Below are 6,733 nucleotides of genomic sequence, written 5' to 3'. Positions count from 1 at the left end.
GGAGCTGTGACATAAAACGCATGAGGAGGTTTGTTGCGTTTTAACTCCTTGCGCTCCCGCTCCGCAGGCAAGGCGCCGGCCGTGGCCGCGGTCCCGCAGCTCCCTGGCTCTGCGCRCTTAACCCTGTACACCAGGCAGCTGGTTTTTCTTCAGGTGCGGTGGATCCCTGCATGGTTTATGGCTGTTGGTTTTAGGGCCGGGCACATCGACTATATTCATGACAGTTAAGGTCCCGACTTTTCCCGTTTATTAATCCCCGAAGTTGCATTCAGACGCGGTAATGGCAAAGGGTGAGCTTAGGATCGCTAGCAGCCATAAATCCAGAATTAAAGGCTGCGGGTTCGTCTGCAACCCGTGCTGCAGTGCTGCGGGGGGGCAGAGCCTGCTGCGAGCGGCACGAGCACCCACGTACTCGCTGCATGTGTGCAGCTGCTCCCGCAGCATCGGGGGAAACCAGGCTGCTCGGSTCGCGGCCCTCGGTCGGACCTTCCCGCGGCGTTTTTCTTGCTGGGTTTCCGGAGATGCTGGCCGCTTGTGTGCACCTGCAGAGTTGAAGGTTACGGAGGGAAATCAGTGCCGACAGAGCCGTGCTGTGGATGGTGGTGCCCGGCAACGTCTCGCAGCCGGACCCCACGAGCAGCTTTCGGCATTGCYGTTTATTTGCTGCACGGCATTTGCAATGTGCTGCCAGGGCACCGAACCCGGCCGACGGGGCCCTGGAGGCTGCGGCCAGCCCGTCTCCGGCTGACCCACCCTTGGGCTGCAAAAGCCATCTTCCCGGCTTTGAATGGGTTAAACCCCCCCCTCCCCACCACCACTTCTTTCCAGGGAAGGATTTCACTCTGCCTTTTTCTCCCTGCTGCCTCTAGAGGCCCAGGCGATTCAAGGCTCCGCTCTAGCAGATGGGTTTGGCGAGGGAAAGCACAAGGGCATCGCTCCCAGGAGCTGGCGAGGCAGCTAAGTCCAAAGCGAGCGGATGCATGCAGCATGCAGCAGCGCACAGCACGCAGCATGCAGCAGCATGCAGCACGCAGCACGCAGCATGCAGCACGCAGCAGCACGCAGCACGGCCGCTGTCCCACAGCTGCTTCTGCAGGAGCGCCTGCTCCGGGGCTGACCCAAAGTGTGCCGAAAGGGGCGAGCGGCCCTTTCCGGAGCACCCGGACCCGTGTCCAAGCACAACCAGCTGCACGGGCTGCTCAGGTGTTCGTCTACGGTTAAACACAAATCCGAGATCGCTTTGCCGATGGCAGCAGCCGCCGCGTCGCCCGAGCTGCGAAGGGACGTTGGGAGCCGGCCCGGATGCTGGGCGACGCGAGCTGCAGTTTGCTGGAGAGCAAGAGCATTCTTCTAAACGTTTGCATTTTGCAATGCAAAACCTTAACCGTTTGTCCACAGCAAATATCGCTAAAGTTGTCAGAATGAGAGAAGAGCACATTCGTATTTTGTCAATATTAGTCTGATAAACCAAATTTGAGAACGAAATGCATTCTGCAGGTAGCAAATGAAAACTAATTTCTGATCCGTGAGACCTGACTCTTTCTCTTAACCTGATTTTCTTTGTGTTAGTGAGATAATCTGGATCTGTATTAGGGAATACAAACATTTTTGTGAAGAACRATACATAATTTATAGACAAGCGGACCTGAATTAAATATAGCATTGCACGCAGCTTTACTAAATTCCATATGCGTCTTGTCCGTGAAGCCTAGATCCCCGAACCGACGCTCTCTGCCTTCCCGAGTGGCTGTGCTCGGGCTGCCTGACGACGCTCTCTCCCAGAAAGAGTTAAACACAAGGAACCAGAAATGATCCATAAATTAGGTCTGGCTGTGGGTTCAAAATCGTAAGTTATGGCCTCTTGACCTCTCGCTCTGGGGGGAAATCAGAAGCATTTTTCTAAAGAGCCACCGCTGGCGGAAAGGAGGTTTAATATACGTTAGGATGGCACAGCAGAGCGCCGATGCAAATAAATACAGTGCTGCATAATTGCAGGGAAAATCAATATATAGCATGTTGGTTAAAAGAAAGATATGCATATTGAGGTTTCTTATTTACTTGTGCGAATGGCTTTTTCCCCAGAAATGGAGATTTTTTTTTTCCTTTGTAGGTGCTCTTTGAATTTAACAAACACAGCAGCTTTTCCACTGGCCCCTTTAAAATGAGGAAGTTTTAGCTGTTTTCTTACAGCTATCCTAAGAGTCGAGATTATTAACATAATTAATAACTGCGGTTTGCTCATTTGAAAAATCCCCGTGACATTTGCTGCTCAGACATCACGTCAGCGCGAAAGCCAGGAATTCGTTGTGACAACTGCTTCGCAGGCTGGGGGCTTATTGACAAACATCCCGGGCAGACCGAGCCCGGAGCAAGTCCCTTTTCGCTTTAATATTTAAACCTCCTTTAAGACTGCGTCAATATTAACTCGTATAATTGATGCTGACGGTTGCCTGTCCGCGCATGAAGAAGACAAGCAATATAATAAAAAGCTAATAGCGGGCGGCCGGCGCGCGGCAGGACGCGGGGCTGCGCGGGTGGATGCAAAGTGCCTGCAAGTCGATGGGGAGCAGCGTATATATTTTTTAATCGAGGTGCAGAGCGCTTTTGCTCACTTTGATTTCTGCTAATACGCCGAATAGGGAATACAGTCCAAACCTGAGCGATGCGGTGGCTGCGAGAGCTGCTACAGTATTTTTAATTTTTACCTTTCTTGAATTTTTTTGAAACTCAAGGTGGGGAAACGTGACTGGAATATCTTGTACACACAGCAAGAAATCTGGGGTAAATTTGCAACAGGCTGCAGGATTTCACACTTAAAATCCGGGATTTTTAAAAGCTGAGGCTTAATAAAAAAACGTAGAGGTGAAAATGCTTCTCTTTTTCTCCCGAAGAGGTCTCACAGCTTCACACATAGGCTTCTTTCGGAACGAGCACAGCCCGGGTCCGTTGAGCCGTTTTAGACACTTCGGCTCTTCCCCTCGTTAAACGGAACCGAAGCGGCAGAACGGCTTCCCGGCCCCTTCCCAGGGCGCCAGCGGGGCTTCCCGGCCCCCGTCTCGCTTTGGGGTGATGCTTTTCCCCAGGCACCGGGGCTCTCCGGGCATTTTCCCCTCCGCACCGAGGAAGCCACAGACCAGAGGAACGGGGATTAAAGAGCCAGGGAAAACTCCCGACCGTTTCCGGAGGGTTTAGCGCTAAGGGCAGCGAGCGGCAGAGCGCTGGGGCGATTCAAGCTGGTCAGAGCCCACCAAACGCCAGAGGAAAGAGAGGAAGGGGAAGAAAAAAAATCATTGYGGGATTATGGGTTAAAAATAAAAATAAAAATCAGTATTCTTATTGTTTGCCGCAGGAGTCTCCCACGGAGGGAGGCGCCGTCCCCAAGGCTTCCCGCGGAATAAGGGACCGGCGGTGAGATCCCCATCAGAAATGGCGATGGGAAGCCTTTGTTTAAGAGGTCTGCGTGGGAGAAAAGCCCTCCCGAGCGCTGCGCTCGCGCTTAAGGGGAAGAAAACCGGTGACGTGCCCTGCGTCCTCGCCTGCGCCTCAAGTGACTCCACCGTCGCCTCCTGCAGCCGGCGCTGTCCCCACGCGCGTGCGTGCGTGCGTCTGTGCGTGCGTGCGTGGGAAGAAGGCTGCTGCGGGAAACGCGCCGGCAAACAGATCCAAATTTGTAGGTAAATAGATCCAGCCTCGGTGGTAGGACCCTTTGGCTTAATTTCGGCCCGGCAAATAAAACGCCCTGCGCGCAGCGACCCGCTCCGCCGTGCAGCGGCGCGTTCGTCACCACCGTGCCTCTTATTTAAGCGTCTGACCGCGGTAATCGCTTTATGCATTAACCACGCTCCCCGATGGTTGCTCTGTTATCTTTTTTTTCCAAAATGGTGCTTGCAGATATTAGCGGCTTGATCACTTGTTTTATTAGCAATCCCAGCCCTGCGTCAGCGTTGATTTGGGAAGCGGGGTGGTGGCACCAGTGCGGCGCTGGTTTCGCCACCGCGCGTTTGCATCCGGCTGGCCACCACGGCCCCGGCAATGCAAAAGCAACCAGAGCAAAACAAGGGGAGAAATGACGGATTGGGAAGGGGGCGAGGGACACGCGTGCTCGCGTGCATCTCCGTGCACGCGCGCCGCGGGGCAGCACCCACGCGGGGAGCCAGCACGATTCCTGCGTCGCACGGCCCTCGCGCGCGTTTGCTCCTGCATCACTGCCGTCAGCGAGACTCAAAGCGGAGGCCGATGCCAGTTATTAAATATCTTCATTATAAGGGCATATTCCTTCCAGCTGACTTTCGGTTTTGCTGTGTCTGGGGGCCTTATGTTAATAACTGCATGCTCAGGACAMGCGTTCTTCAAAAACACTGACTATTTAAATTCTTATAAATAATATGCAGCTTCGCCGTTCTGACTGATGGATATATTGTTCAGCCGAGCCACCGTAAAGGCAATAAATATATGTACTGTTATGGGTCATGAGTTTAAAAATTAAATCAAATGCAGAAATTGAGTCTTGACAGAATCTGAAGGGATAATGTCTTAGCTCCTCCAATTACGCAGTTCAACATTTGGATAAATCATATGAAAGTAAGTATTTAGCCCCATTTTTCATAATCACTATTAATGAGAACAAAATGGGAGCCGAGGGCAGAGGGAGAGAGTTCTGACAAGATAAATAGCATATGGGGTGTGTTGTCAGCCACGGAAAATCAAGGCTGCTTAAACCCCCTAAACAGCAGGAAGGAATCACGCCGCAAAAAAAAGCGGATGCTGGCCACCGTTCTCATCAGTGACGGTGTCTGTGCGAGGGCATTTGAGATCCAGCTTGCCAAACGGGACTCGGGGCACGGCAACGCCGTCCGGGGCGCTCCCGAACGACTCAATATCCGGAGCGCACAGCTTAAACATCGTCTTTTTTCACTCYGTAAGCAGCGTTTAAAAACATGCTGAAAACCTTGTTTTGAAAAAAAMCCACACGTTTTCTCCATGCACAAGGCCCCGTGGTGCAGGACCGGCGGCTATACGCACCTCCGTGGGCATCTGCTTGCTCCAGCTGATTCTCTCCCGGGACCAACGCGAGCCGGGGAGCGAACAAGCAGCTGCCCGGGCTCCCCCAAAACGAAGGCGCGTGACGGCGGCAGGCTTCGAAGCGGCTGCTTGGCACGGAAGGGGTTGGGTGCCCTCCCCGAGGAGCAGAGGGGGGCATGGAAACACATAAATGCAGGAAAATCATATATAAAATATATATAAATATATATAAATACAATAATATTTATAATATAATTTTTTTTATATATATATATATATACACACACATATATGTGCAGGGCGCCGGGGGGCAATGGCAGAGTCCTGCTTTTCCAGCGCCGTTGGCCGCAGGCAGGTGCAGGCAGCACTGCAACTGAACGAACTTTTGCTATGAAAGAATAAAACCACCAACCGGTGAGAAAAGCCCCCAGTYGCTTTTTATTAAGCCGAGCACGCGGCTGGGTTTTCTTTGCCGAATATTATATAACAAATGCACCGTAAGAGCGGCAGCATGGGAGCCGGGCCCTCGGAAGGGGCTGCAGAAAGGCGCCGGGCAAAGCCGCGCGGGCGCCAGCGTTTGCTGGCCCAGAAGACGCTGGGGCCGGGTGAGGCCTCCGGATGCTGCCGTGATAGAAATTTTAGCGATAATAACAATATTACAGTGGGGAAAGCCACATCTGGACCGGATCTGTAAGGCAAATTGATGCAATTTTGGCGTAAAAGAGCCCTTTTTGTTGCAAAAGAGCCACCGCTGCCGCCCCTGCAGGAGGGGCCCAGGCGACGCGCGGGAGCGCTGAGCGGGGATGAAGGATGGAGTCGCGTTTTCCGTCTCCGGGAGCGCTGGCTCCTCGGTGCACGAGGGCCTCGCTGCTTCACCGGAGCCACTGTTCCCCGGCAGGCGCTGGGAGCGYGGGATTCGGTCCCGGAGCGGTTCTGGAGCTGAACCGGCCGGGATTTGGCGTGAAGYGGCGGAGGAGCCGGAGCAGCCGGGTGCAGGCAGGTGCCCGGCGCTGCCGGCTGCTCCTGCACGGGGCACGTTTCCCTCCGGAGTCGCCATTCACCGAATCCCGCTCAGCCCCGCTTCCATCCGAGCTGCCTTGCGTTTTATTTTCCGGAATGAGGCTCCCGCAGACGCCACCCTCGTGGCTGGTTAACCCCCACGGCGCCAGCACGCCCCAGCGCCGCCAGGGACTCGCAGGGAGTTTGGTCACCGGCGTCGGGGCCCAGCCGTGCAGCCCAGGCTTGTGCTGGGCCTTTCACCGCGCAGGGCGGCCGGGCAGCGATGCAAGTGCTGGCGGGGCTCAGGCTGCCAGCRCTCCTGGTGGGCTGCCTGCAYCCTGCCTGCACCCTGCCTGCATCTAGATGTATCCTCCCTGCACCCTGCACCAAGCCTGCACCCTGCTTGTACTCTGCCTGCACTCAGCCCACACCTAGATGCACCCAGCCTGCACCTAGATGCATCCTGCCTGCACCCAGCCTGCACCAAGCCTGAACCCAGCTTGCACCCTGCTTTTGCCCTGTCTGCACCCAGCCTGCACCCAGATGCACCCTGCCTGCACCTAGATACATCCTGCCTGCACCCAGCTTGCACTCTGCCTGCTCCCAGACTCACCCTGCCTGCACCTGGCCTGCACTCAGACTGATCTTGCCTGCACGCAGCCTGAACCCAGCCTGCACCCAGATGCACCCTGCCTGCACCCTGCCTGCACCC

This window comes from Apteryx rowi, unplaced genomic scaffold (genome assembly GCF_003343035.1).
Source record: "Apteryx rowi isolate R43461 unplaced genomic scaffold, aptRow1 scaffold_0, whole genome shotgun sequence".
Taxonomy (NCBI): Eukaryota; Metazoa; Chordata; class Aves; order Apterygiformes; family Apterygidae; genus Apteryx; species Apteryx rowi.
This window is presented reverse-complemented; position numbering follows the sequence as displayed.